This window comes from Dasypus novemcinctus, chromosome 18 (genome assembly GCF_030445035.2).
Source record: "Dasypus novemcinctus isolate mDasNov1 chromosome 18, mDasNov1.1.hap2, whole genome shotgun sequence".
NCBI lineage: Eukaryota > Metazoa > Chordata > Mammalia > Cingulata > Dasypodidae > Dasypus > Dasypus novemcinctus.
In genome coordinates, this window is record NC_080690.1 from 21,744,762 (window position 1) to 21,757,633 (window position 12,872).

The window sequence follows — 12,872 nt, forward strand, 5'->3', positions numbered from 1 at the left end:
AGGCCCTCTCCCTGTAGTCTAGCCAGCTTGGATTTTGAATCCTGAAGTGACCCCCACATCCCCAAGAGACTGCCTTCAGCATTTAACTGAGTGTCCACGAGCCCTGAGGTGTGGGGAGAGGCGGGGAGAGGCTGGGAGCGCCTGAGGAGGCCTGGAGAATTTGCCAGCAACTACAACTCAGTGTTTAAAAACGTTTGTGTTAACAGAGGGACTATTTATTAATATTTTTAAAAAGAAACGTAATTAGAGGTTGGCGAACCCCCAGAGCCTGTGGCCGCAGCACTGTGGATGTCAAAGGCTTCCTTGACGTGGAGCAGGGAACAGGAGGGCAGCTGCAGACACGAGCCTCCACAGCTTGCACAGCCACAGATCCCACCTGACAGGCACTCCCCACTGAGGGGCATAAAAGATTCTGTAGCTAATGGAAAGGCATTTCACATATGTCCACAGTTTTTCATTCATAGGTGGTTTTTCTTTCTCAACTTGGGAATATGGACCTTCTATTTTAAGAACATTAATTATGGTCAAATTTTAATGTAACTAATGCTATCCAAAAAAAAAAACAAAAAAAAACTTTGAACTGAGTAAAGGGAAAAAAAGCAATTTATGGACTAATTTTGTATTCACATTCCTGAAGATTGCCTGAGAGCATTTGTCTCAAGCATTTATTTCTGGTCCAGAGATGTGAATAGCTGGCTTTTTGGTGGTTTCTGGGGAATGAAGTGAGGTTGACCACACCTGCTTCCCGCTTGGCACATCTTGAAGACACCGTCTCAGGCCACCTAGGCCTCCTCAGGCCAGGATCCCTCCTCAGAACTCAAAGAGGTAGTGCCGGGAAGGTAAAAATAGAGCGAAGCATTCGGCAGCAGCTTTGACACATGGTTTTCTCATCCTAGGGACTGCCGTGCAGGGCCCTCCTTTTCTAGCTATTCTAAGTGAAAAAGAAAAAAGTAAGAATATCTGAGAACTAAATAAAAACAGTGCTATATTTTAGCCACCTTTTCTATGTTCTTCCTTTTCCCAAGTGCTCTTTTTGGCTCTTCTTTCCTCACCAAGCCAGAATGAAATGAGTCTCAAGGTTCTGTCCTTGACCCCTTAACCCCATTTTTCCCTCTACCTGCCCTCCCTAAGAACATGGTCCACAGCTGAGGCTCAGCAGGGAGTCCATGTGGCCACAGCCTTGGCACATCCCAGACACCTGCCCACCTCTTGGACAGCCCTCCCCCAGGAGGCCCCAACACCCCATCTCCCTTTGATGGGTTGCAGTTGGAACCTGTTTCTGCTCGTAGGCCATAACCTTTCACAAGGTCATTCCCTATAATCTAGTCTGCATGCTAGCGGCCAGCTCCGTCTGACGTATGACCCAGGGCCCAGCCCTTCCAGAGCTTACCTCTGGGGCAGTGCTGGGAGCAAGGGGTGCTTACTGCAGGAAGACCTATCACTAGGTAAGAGGGGAGGTCCAGGAAGGCTTCCCCAAGAAAGAGACTTCAGCTGAGACCTGACGTGAGGAGGAGCTAGCCTGGCAAGGTGGACAGTTCCAGACTGAGGGTGCAGCACATGAAAAGGCCGGCGGGGAGAGACCTGGGACCACAGGAGGAGAGAGTAGTCCTCTGGCGGGACAAGAAGGTGAGGGTGAGATTGGCAGAGAGTGAGATGGGAGAGGTTGGTGGACACTGGACATGGATTTTGTTCTGGGAGCAGTGCAAATGTTTTAAGTTGGGAGGGCGCTCAGGTTTGCATGTATAAAGATCAGTCTGGCTTCTATGTGGAGAAGAGACGAAAAGGGCAGGTTGGAGGACCCCAGAGAGAGGCAATGGAGTTCGACCAGTATGTCCTGCTATCCCCCCGGCCTCACAGCAGTAGATTTGCATGGTTCCTCCCGGATTATTCCTTCCAAGCCTTAGAAGCTCTCTAAACAGACAGATGTCCAGGAAAACAGCCGGTGGGCCAACTCACACTCAGTTGTTGGACTAGTAACAGCAGCATCCACCTCAAAACCCACTGGGATGGAAGGTGGTAGCAGTAAAGAGGTGAGGGTGGGGGCTAGTAAGCCTTCCTAGACTCCCAAGGTGCTCCTCCCTTGCCTGAGGGTGTCTTCTGAACATTAGGAGCATTAGAATCAAAATCCTAACCAGGATGGGACAACCATAGACAAGCCTTGTCCACAGGGTCTAGGTTCTGTTACTCCCTAACTGTGTGACCACGGACAAGTCACTTAGCCTCCCTGAGCCTCAGTTTCCCTTACTGAATATGGGGGCAGTAACATGCAACCCAGTCTTAAAACAAGAGGTTGTGCATGCAATACTGAGCACAGAATCTGGCACACAGTGGAAGCCCCCAAAATGTTGGTGATGATGATGATCCCAGCAAGCAGTAAGTGATACTACCACACATGTGTGAGTTCACATGATTCTTTTAACATTTAAGGCTATATTTTTATACATCCTCCTTTATGACAACGCAGCCTAATTGATGCACTAGTTCAAACAATTGGGAGCAGTTTTCTCATTGCTCCTGCTGTGCCACCAGATGTTTACAGAGAAAACTGCCTTTTGGTGACTGACTTTCTGGCCTGGCCAGAAAGTTTTATTCATTCAGCTAAGGTTCCCTGGTGCTCTGTGCTTGGTGCTCAAGGGGCTCTGGCTGCTGGTACAAAGCCCCAGGGATATGAGATTAGGGTGAGGGGGCTGAGTAGCTTTAGAGCTGAGCCTCAGATGGATGCCAGGTGGACCAGCAGGGAGGGTATTCCAGGCACAGGGACAGCATGTGCAAAAGCACGGAGACATGAAAGAGCATGGCGTGTTCCAGGAAAGATGGAAGCTTGAGGGTGTTTCTACCAGCACAAGTCAGTAAGAGGGAGGGAAAAGCAGAAATAAGACTGGGAAGGGCTGGCTGGATCATCGAGAGCCCTCAAGCCAGGCCAGGTAAAGGGATTTATCCTATTGGTGAAGGGAGATCTGGAGATGCTGGACAAAGGCAGGGTAGATTCCAAGTTGCTTGTGGTAGAGATCATGCACTTGGGCATGGAGGATGATGGAAGGTGCCACATGCAGGTATGATAGTTGCTCAGCAGCAGTACCAGCAAGAAATGAGGAGGCCCGAGCAGAGGAAATGGCTGGAAAAGAGCGGGGAACAGGGATTAGAAATGGATTCAGTAATGTACACCATAATGTAAAACAGAGGATAACTAAAAATTTAGAAAACTGTATATCCTAAAGTATGGACCACAATGTAAGCACAGATGTCACCTTGTTTGAAAGCTATTGTCTCAGAGTCTGTACATCAGTTTAAGTAAATATGATATGAATAAGTTATAAGATTATCACTGTGGAAGGGAAAAGGTTTTATGGTGGATGTGTGGGAGTACTGTACATTGTATATATGAATTACTGTGATCTAAGGCTCTTGTGAAGAGAAGCTCAATGATTAGGAAAAAAGAAAAGAAAAAGATAGGATGTAGAATTTTTCCAAATCAATACGTATTCTATATCTAACCTTTAAACTCATCGCTATATTCCATTTTACTAGTAAGGGAACCTGACATTATATTGGGCTTCACTTTTCAGGAAGTTTTGGATCACAGAGTGGTTCAACAGTGGCAGCGGAGAAATACTGGTATGGGATGTTATTGACAGGTGATATATGGTTGACATATGTCCAGGGTGCATGGTAATGTTTGGATATATTCATAGTAGAAACAATTAAAAACAACAGCTGGGGGGTACTGGGTTACTGGCTGGGGGGGGGGCTCTGTCGTGGTCCCTAGGGGAGCAGCAGCAGTCCCCCAGGTGCAACAGTAAGGACCAGGAAGGAATGAGGGTCCAACAGTGAGCCCCTGATACTAATGACTATGCTTGTGAGCCTATACACCTGAAATAAGAACAAGGCCTAGAGCAGCACTGTGCCTAGGAGTTTCCTCCTGACAGCCTTCATGTTACTCAAATGTGGCCGGTCTCGAAGCCAAACTCAGCATGTAAATGCAATGCATTCCCCCCAGCGTGGGACATGACACCCAGGGATGAGCCTCCCTGGCACCAAGGGATCACTACCAAGTACCAGCTGATGATGCAACTAGAAAATGACCTTGAATTAAAGGTTCAACGTGGACCAGCAGAACATCCCTGCTGAATAACAGGAGTTTAAAATGCTGTTTCACCTAAATTAAGGGGGAAATGGAAAAGATAAATGAGTTTATATGGCTATTAGTCTCTAAAAAAGAGTCTGGAGGTTGTCAGAAGGATTGCCCTTATGCACACCTGAGCAGAGTCTCAGAGACAAATAAAGTAGATTCAACTCCAGGTATTGGTCCTTTTGAGGGCTAAAGAGACCCACAGGTTCTATGGTCATGGCCGATGGGGTTCACTGCAATGCCAGTTGACCCTTCTTTGGAGCTGGTGTTTTTGCGTGATGGAGCTGGACTCAGATGGGATCTCTTTTCACAAGACTTTCATGCTACTTTACTGGAATTGTAGTTGGTGCTGGGGTTTAAGATATATCTAGGGGATTTGAATCTCTGGACTGACAACATGATAGCCAGGCCCTGACCTCAACAGACTTCAGCTCCTACACTCTGATTTATTGGACTTACTCCACTCAGCTAACATGGAGTTGAAGAATGTCAACCACCACACCACGGAGCCTAGAGTGCCTACAACTGAAAGCAGGAGGATTGCATCCAATATCCATGTGGAATCTAAACCCCCTCTTGACATAGATGTGGAATGGACACAACCAAACCAAGGTCCACAGGAAAGAGGAATACAGTAAGGATCAGAGTGGACTTAATGATATTCTATTCATGAACTATTGTGGTTAATAATTGAGAAAATGTGGCATTGATGTGGAAAAAGTGGCCATGGTGGCTGCTGGGTGCGGGGAAGGGGAGGAAGAGAAGAGATGTGGAGGCATTCTCGGGACTTGGAGTTGTCCTGGGTGGTGCCCCAGGGACAATTGCCGGATGTTGTATGTCCTCCCATGGCCCACTGGATGGAACGAGGGAAAGTGTGGGCTATGGTGTGGAACACGGGACATGGGGTGCAGCGATGCCCGGAGATGTACTCACCAGACGCAATGGATGTGACATGATGATGGGGGAGAGTGTTATTGGGGGCGGAGTGGTGGGATGGGGGCGGTGGTGGCGAATGGCGACCTCATATTTTTTTTAATGTAGCATCTTTTAAAAAAATGAATAAATTGAGTAGAATTTGGGGAAGAAAAAAAAAAACACTTCCAAACAGAAAAAAAAAAAAAAAAAGAAATGGATTCAGGAGCTGGGAGTAATCAGCCCTGAATCTGGACAGGACTCTTAGTCTGAGGATAAGGCAGGCACCGATGTCCAGAGCCACTGCTCTTACTTGGATGCCAACTATAGGGGTTGTGCTGGCTGAGGCTTGGAGTCCTGGGGTGGGAGCAGGAAGGCTAGGTGGTAAGCTCAGGCTAGGTACCCTGAGCTGAGTGGCCCTTAGGATCGGACTCTGCTCCCTGCCTTCCCTCAATTGCTTTCAGGCGCCCTCTGTCTTTCTCTCTTCTTTAGATGCCACAGTAAGAAACAAACACTTCTTAATTATTTAATTTAGTTCTTATTTTCAATCTAAAAAAAAAGTAAGTGGAATGTTTTCTACTTCCTCCTCAAACAGAAAAGCTCGGCAAAGTTACCTATCTTTGGCCTTTCATGAGTATAAATCTCTAGATTTTTATTTTCTCTTGCTTGACATATGGCCCTCAAATGGAAAAAACAAAGCACCAGGATAAGGTTTGGAGACACTCTGTGGGCACATGACCTCAGTGTCCCCCTCCCCCTATTCTCAAGAAAGACCCAGGCTTGGGCAGCTGTGAATCTGAGTTTACTGCCACATCCGAGGCTCCTCACTAAAGGGCCCATTTATATTTTTTAATTTTTTTAAAAGATTTATTTATTTATTTAATACCGCCCCTCCCCGGTTGTCTGTTCTCTGCGTCTATTTGCTGTATCTTGTTTCGCGTGGGGCTGCCCTACGCGGGGGACACCCCTGCGTGGCAGGGTACTCCTTGCGCGCATCAGCACTGCGCATGGGCCAGCTCCACACGGGTCAAGGAGGCCCGGGGTTTGAACTGCGGACCTCCCATGTGGTAGACGGATGCCCTAACCACTGGGCCAAGTCTGTTTCCTTCAAGGGCCCATTTAGAAAGCCACTTGCCAGCTCTACCTGTGGGATCTGCATATCTTTCCTCAAAGCCTGAGGGCACGTTCTAACAACCAGGACAAATGACATTTTGATAAAGTTTTAAAAAATGATTTCCCTTTGCAAGATAAACAGTTAATAAAATAAGTTCTTTTTTGGTAACCACCCATACGCTAATCAATCTGTCACTTGAAAAACCGTTCCCCGACAGGTGTGAAACGAGGTCACTCTGGAGTTTTGTGGGAACAAAAAGCCCCCGAGAAGGCTTTCTCTTACCCAGATTACACTTGCCACCCCAAAAGAGAGAAAATATCTGATTCAGAGCACAGGAATTATACAGCTAATTAGTCACTCAATCAATACTGACTTTTAGAAGACATTCAGGAGGCACTGTTTATGTGTATCTCACCTCATTTCTTTTCAATTCCATCTCCATTGTGGGAAAAAAAATAGCGTTTTCAATCCAGGGGGCTGGCAAAATGAGTCATGCCATGGGGGTCTCTTCCATACCACAGCCATTCAAGAAAGAACTTAAAGGGTCATTTGAACACCAATAACGAACAAGCCTCAATCACAAGACATATATCACTTCTTTGCCACACGAGGCCACTATCAGAATAAAGAGGTGCAACCCAGTCACTCTAAGTTCACATCTCTGCCTGGCTCCTGCTTGTTTTTTCTACCTTTATGTCCCATAGCCCTAATTCCCTCACTGCTTCATTAAAACATTTTAAAAGCCTCCTTAAATTGTATGTACAATTCAATTTAAGTTGCCTTAAGTCTTTCTTGGAACAAGATAGAATCAAAACCTACCCCCACACATACACCAGTATGGCTCTAACTGAAGAATTCTACCACACTAAACTTAGAAGGGGAAGCAGACAGCTACAAGGACTAAATATAATAAGCAGTAGTGTCTGCACACAATAGGCACTCAATAAATGCCAATTAAATTGTTTTTTAAATGATGGAATCTAAAAGGCCTCAGAAACAAATAAATTGGATTGGATAATTACTTTGAGAAAAATAAATGACGAAAAAAATTAGTTTTGGGAACAGATTAGAACAACAACAAAAATGACTAATTCCATAGTGGAAACCATTAAAGAATTAAAAAAAAAACACCTGGAAGTAGTTATTGGTATAACTGAAACAATAGAACAAAGAAATCAGTGATGTTGAGGATAAAGTAAAACATCAAATAGAAAATGTAGACCAAAGAAAACAAATAGAGAAGAAAACACCTAATTTGGAAAATGGGAAATGGTGTAAGAGCCCTAAAATAAGCCTAGGAGAAATGAATGGGATGAGGCACATAATGAAATGTCAAGAAAGAAATAATACAAGAAAAGTTTCAAGAGAAGAAAGAAGAAATCAGCCTAGAACTGAAGAACATGTACTGTACCTCTCAACTTTAACTCTGAGGGAAAGAAATATGCATTTGCTAGTTAAAATTTTGAGTTATAAAGTATCTGGCAATCTAAAGTGAAGGGAGATATATTACTATGAACTGGATAAGAATGACAAGAGAATTGACATCACAGATACTGAAAACAATATGAGCCTCAGGAAAAAAATGTGCAGTTCTAACCATACATGTGAATTCTAACCACATATCAATTATGCTCCTAAACAAGCCTTGCTCTGAACAAGTAGGAGAAAAGTCATTTGATAATTAAGGCGAATTTGTACACAATTATACTTTCTTAAAGCAAAGGAAGTGTCTGACTTTTTACAAAAACAATAGACAAAAGCTGCCATAACAAAAAATTGGAATTAGAATGGACCAACTGAAAGAGAAAAATAAGTGATCTGTCAGAATGTCATTACTTCTAAGACTTCACCTACAACCTAATAATTCCCAAATCCTGCTCTAGCCCAGAGCCCTCCTCCAAGCTCTAGGTCTGAATATCCCTTGCCACCTGAATGCATCCATGCAATTGTCCCATAACACTACAAAGCCTGCCTTCACCCACCCCATCCTCTGGCCAGGAGGCAACCCTAGGGCCCATACGGTTTCCTGAAATGGAAACCTCTGATTTCACTCTTGGTTCTTTTTCAACCTCTTCCCATCCATTCTACCCTCTCAGATGTCCCCTAAAATGTGACCCCTCTCTGTTTTCCCTACCTTAGCCCCACCATCTTCCTATTTTGCCTACTGCAATATCTTACCTTTTGTCTTCCCTCCCATCCACCCCATGCTCCCAACAGAATTATCTTCCCAAAATGGACAACTGATCATTGAATGCCTACTAGGGGTCTCCACCAATGTCATCTCATCTAATTCTCCCAACAACCGACCATGTGGTAGGAATCTGAGGCTCAAAGAGAATAAGTGTCTTGCCCAGTGAAACCAGATCAGACACTAAAGTGCATGCTTTTTCCATGCATGTCCTCCTCTTTGCAGTCCAAGCACCTGGAAGGGCGTCAGGCCCAAAATAGATAAGACAATGATTGGCAGATGAATGGACAAATGGATTCAATGGGGTTTATATATAATCATAACTCCAGCTTTTCCTTTCTCAATACTTATGGCAGAGTTGAGTTCCCTTCTGGTGCCCACTACCAGAGATCCAGGCCCTCTGTTTTGCACCCTCTTTGGTTTTCTTAAATCTCCATTAACTGATGTCCTAACCTCTGTCCACTGTCATGGGGGGCAATGCCCTTCTCACTCACTGGAATTTCAAGTTGAACCAGCCAGGTGAGACATTCACCTCCCCACAGTGTTCTTCAGTCCTCCCCTGGTCTGACCTCCACCTAGACCTTTGAGATTTGAGGGGGCAGTTACTCTCACCAGCCATCCCTAGCAGTTACCCTGGGGTGCTTCTGCATCCCTAGGGCTCAACCAAATGCATTGCCAAGTCATCTGAGCATGCCTGTCCAGCCATGTCTCTCCTCTTGCCTTGGTGTTAGGGGTCTCTCTCTCTCTCTCTCTCCCCCCTCGGGCCCTGCTCTGCCACAGGCAGACTTTCCTCCGGTCCGGTCCCAGCTGGCGCTCCTGACGCGTCCTCCATCTCCCCCGATCGATAAGCGGGGTCGAGCGGATGGCATAAGTGAGGCAGTGAGAGGCTGAGGACAATGGTCTGTGGAGGTGGGCTGTGTGAGCAGTCAGGAAACCTGAAGGAGCAGCAGCAACAGACGTGTGAAGGAGGTATTAAGCCTGAGGCTTAGAGAGGTACCGTGTCCTAGGCCACTAACGGTTCTGGGGAGCACGTTTATCCAACTCTGCAGCTGCTTTGCTGCCTAGGCTAAATCTCAGGAGAGGCAGAGGCGGCCAGAAACCTGGACCAAGCTCAGCGCGTCCATGGATGTGGCCTCACCCGGGGCTGCACGACTGCCAGGGTCATCCCAGGTGCTGGTCTGTGGTCTGGGGCCTGTGGACTTGAGGCCTCCTGGTGGACAGGCAGGCACGCACGTGCATAGGGCACTCAGCCTGAGTTGGGACCACGGCTGGCTCCATGGACACTGCCTTGCTGTGCTGGGTAAATGGCCCAGTTCCCATGCCTGGCCCCAAGGCCCGCCCTGCCCCACTCCCACTACCTATTTAAACAAGGGGCCCCGACTTGGTCCAGGCACCACCAGCTTCCAGAGCGAGGAGGGCAGCACTGCAGGCTGGTCACTCGGAAATGAAAGGTCCTTCTGTTTCACCATTTCCTACCGGTACGTTTTGAATGATGCTGCTAAGCTGGGTGGTAGCAGGAGCGGATTCTGCTTGCCTGGGAGCACATTGAGAAGTGTAGCTGGCAGAGGGAGGATCTGATTGAATTTTCCCCGTTTCTAATCCCTGACTTGATGTGATCTTATTTTCAAAGAGGGAGAAGAAAGGTTATAGTTTGTAAAATGACAAGGGAGAGCATATTTCAAAATGAAGTATGGCTCAGAATATTAAAGATCTAGGGAAACGGACTTGGCCCAGTGGTTAGGGCATCTGTCTACCACATGGGAGGTCCGCGGTTCAAACCCCGGGCCTCCTTGACCCGTGTGGAGCTGGCCCATGTGCAGTGCTGATGTGCACAAGGAGTGCCGCCCCACGCAGGGGTGTCCCCCGCGTAGGGGAGCCCCACGTGCAAGGAGTGCGCCCCATAAGGGGAGCTGCCCAGAGTGAAAGAAAGCGCAGCCTGCCCAGGAATGGCGCTGCCCACACTTCCCGTGCCGCTGACAGACAACAGAAGCGGACAAAGAAACAAGACGCAGCGAATGCACACAGAGAACAGACAACCGGGGGAGGGGGGGGGAATTAAATAAAATAAATAAATCTTAAAAAAAAAAAAAGGAATATTAAAGATCTGACATATTTTTCTTTTCTTTCGAGACAAGAAAATTTTCTGCACTGGCACAGTTGTAAAGATTCCACTTCCACTCAGGAACCCCTCCCTAAATATTCAGTTCCTGTCATTTAATTCTATTTTGAAAAAAACATGCAAGGAGTGTTTCAGAAGAATTGAGAGGTGACAGAGAGGTTGGTGGGAGACAGTTTGGGAAGTTTTTGAGTCTGAAGACCCAGCTGGACCAACTTCTGAGTGAGTTCTGACAACTGAGCTCCTCTCTACTCTGAGAAAGGGCAGTGAGGGTCCGTGGTCCTGGGCAAGGGTGGCTAAGGAGAGGCCTGTGTCCATCATGCTCACTTCTAAAGGTCTGCTAGCCTGTGATCTGACATCAGGGTGGGGCATCAGCGCAGGCCAGCTAAAGAGGGAAGGACAGAGGTACAGGCTGACAGCCTACTGAGGTTGAGGAGGCAGGTGTCCCAGGGGCAGGGGACAGGACCTTTCCTGAGCTCCCAGCAGGCTAGACTCCCCAGGCTGTGGGCGAGTATGTCTGCCGCTTGCTTAGCTCAGAGGGAACCAAAGGCCTCGAGGGGGGCCCAGGCCTCTAGGTATAGAGCCGGGCCTGGGGCGTCTAGCTTACACCCTCCCACCCTGATCTGGCAACATCAAGTACTCAGACTCACTTGGTTCTAGCCAGCAGGAGACATTCAAGACTCTCCATTACCCCCAGTGTTACAGAGGAGGGGCATCATTTTGTTACGTGAGGAGGGCGAAATGACTTGCCTAAGCTAACGGATGGCAGACCTGGGACTGGACGCCAGGTCGCACTGGGTCCTGGACCTTTTCTATGTGAATTCCTCATTAGAAGGAAGCCAAATGCCCCTCTACAATATCTTTGACTTGGGGGCATGAGATTGAGACTCCATTTTCAAATTCTTCTGAAACACTCCGTTTGGGCGATTTGCAAAAAATAAAAAGGGCTGGGATTGGTCCCGACCTGGAGGGTGATGGTCCACCGAGCAGGGGTGTGGGGTGGGGAGAGGCTTTGGCTCAGGCAGTGTCAGTGGCTGAAAGGAGTGGGAGGGGGAAGTAGCCGCCGGCCGTGGGATTTGGAACCAGAAGGAAAGGCCAGGCCTGAGGCCAGGGGGCGGGGCTTAGGCCCGGGGTTGGGCTGGTGAGTCGGGGGCGGGGCCTGGAAGGCGGGGCTAAAAAGGAAGGGCGGCCCCGAGGCTGGGGGCGGAGTCAGATGGTCCCGCGGGCCAAACTTCAGAGGGCGGGCCAGAGGGTCAGGGCCCTCCCCTGAAGCCGGGACAGAGCTGCAGGCCAGAGAGCGAGGCGAGGGACTAGGGGCGGCACCGTCACCTGAGGCCAGGGGCGGGGCCAATGCTCGGGGGCGGGGCCAATGCTCGGGGGCGGGGCCAGGGGGCAGGCCCAGGGCGCAGGACCCCGATTCCTTGGTTGCACCAGCGAGGGGCGCAGAGCCGGTAGCAACGTGTGCAAAGGGTTCAGCTCCCAGGGTTGCACCCCTGCAACGTCCTCTCCAAAGTCCGGGCTGAGTTCATGCGGTGTCCTAGCTCGGCCTCCTCTGCGCCGGCCTGGCTTACTCGCCTCTCCTTACCCGCTGCCAGATCCCACAGGCTCTTCTCAAACGCTCCTTTCTCCCCCACGCCACCTCCCATCCCGACCGCCACTGTCCGCTCCCTGGGTCAGGGTTCACTCCCCCACCTCCAGGTGTCTTAGATTACACGAAACTCCTGGAGAGAGCTCCGATTGTTCTGGCTTCCCTATCAGATTAAGCGCGCGCCTCGCGGCTGCAGCGGCGTGCTCCGCCCCGCTGCTCCGGCTCCCCAGACCCGCCTCACGCAGACCCCCGGCCTCGGGGAGGCGTCGTTCTCGCACCCGCGAAGTCCTCCCCACCTGTCAACGCTACTCTCCCGCATCTGTCACCCAAACCCCCGCCCTCCGGCTGCACTTCGTCCGCGGGGACAGTCAGGCTCACACCCGGGCGACTGGAGGGTGTGGCGGTGCGTCCGGCGCAGGTGAGGCCCCCGGTCCTCGTCTGTGGCTCACCTGTACTGGGCTGCTCCAAGGCTGCTGGCTGAGTTCCGGAGATGGTGAACCGCTGGTCTTCTTTCAGGTACGGACGCCACGGTGACGCCCTCTCTTCAGAGGAAAGGACCGGGAGGTCAGAGGTGCTCCTCCTCTGGTAAGACCGAGATTTCCGGAAACATGGGAGGGCGGGGGTCGCTCCAGGACTCCCTTCACGGGCTACCTGTTAATATTTTTATATGCGGAAGTGCTGTGTGAAATTGTCTGAAGAAAACGTTCTGCTGCTTGTGTGAAAAGTTTGAAAATCACAGTTCTGGGGCTAACCTATCCGGGGCCGTCAAGTCGGTCCCACCCTGAATCCATCCTCCTATGGAGCGTTATGTTAGCTGGGAAGGGG

At 49.1% G+C, this 12,872-nt stretch overlaps 1 protein-coding gene across 2 annotated transcripts in view; it reads left to right on the forward strand.

Annotated features, from left to right (window-relative positions):
- Positions 1–12,872, forward strand: part of SMPD3 (sphingomyelin phosphodiesterase 3) — a 93,990-nt gene that overhangs the window by 51,006 nt on the left and 30,112 nt on the right. The window contains exon 2 of one of the 2 annotated variants that reach the window (XM_004459612.4): positions 12,564–12,632. The exons of the other annotated variant lie outside the window; for it this stretch is intronic. The gene's annotated coding sequence lies outside the window, so the exon portion shown is untranslated. The remainder of the gene's footprint in view (positions 1–12,563; positions 12,633–12,872) is intronic. 2 annotated transcript variants of the gene reach the window in all.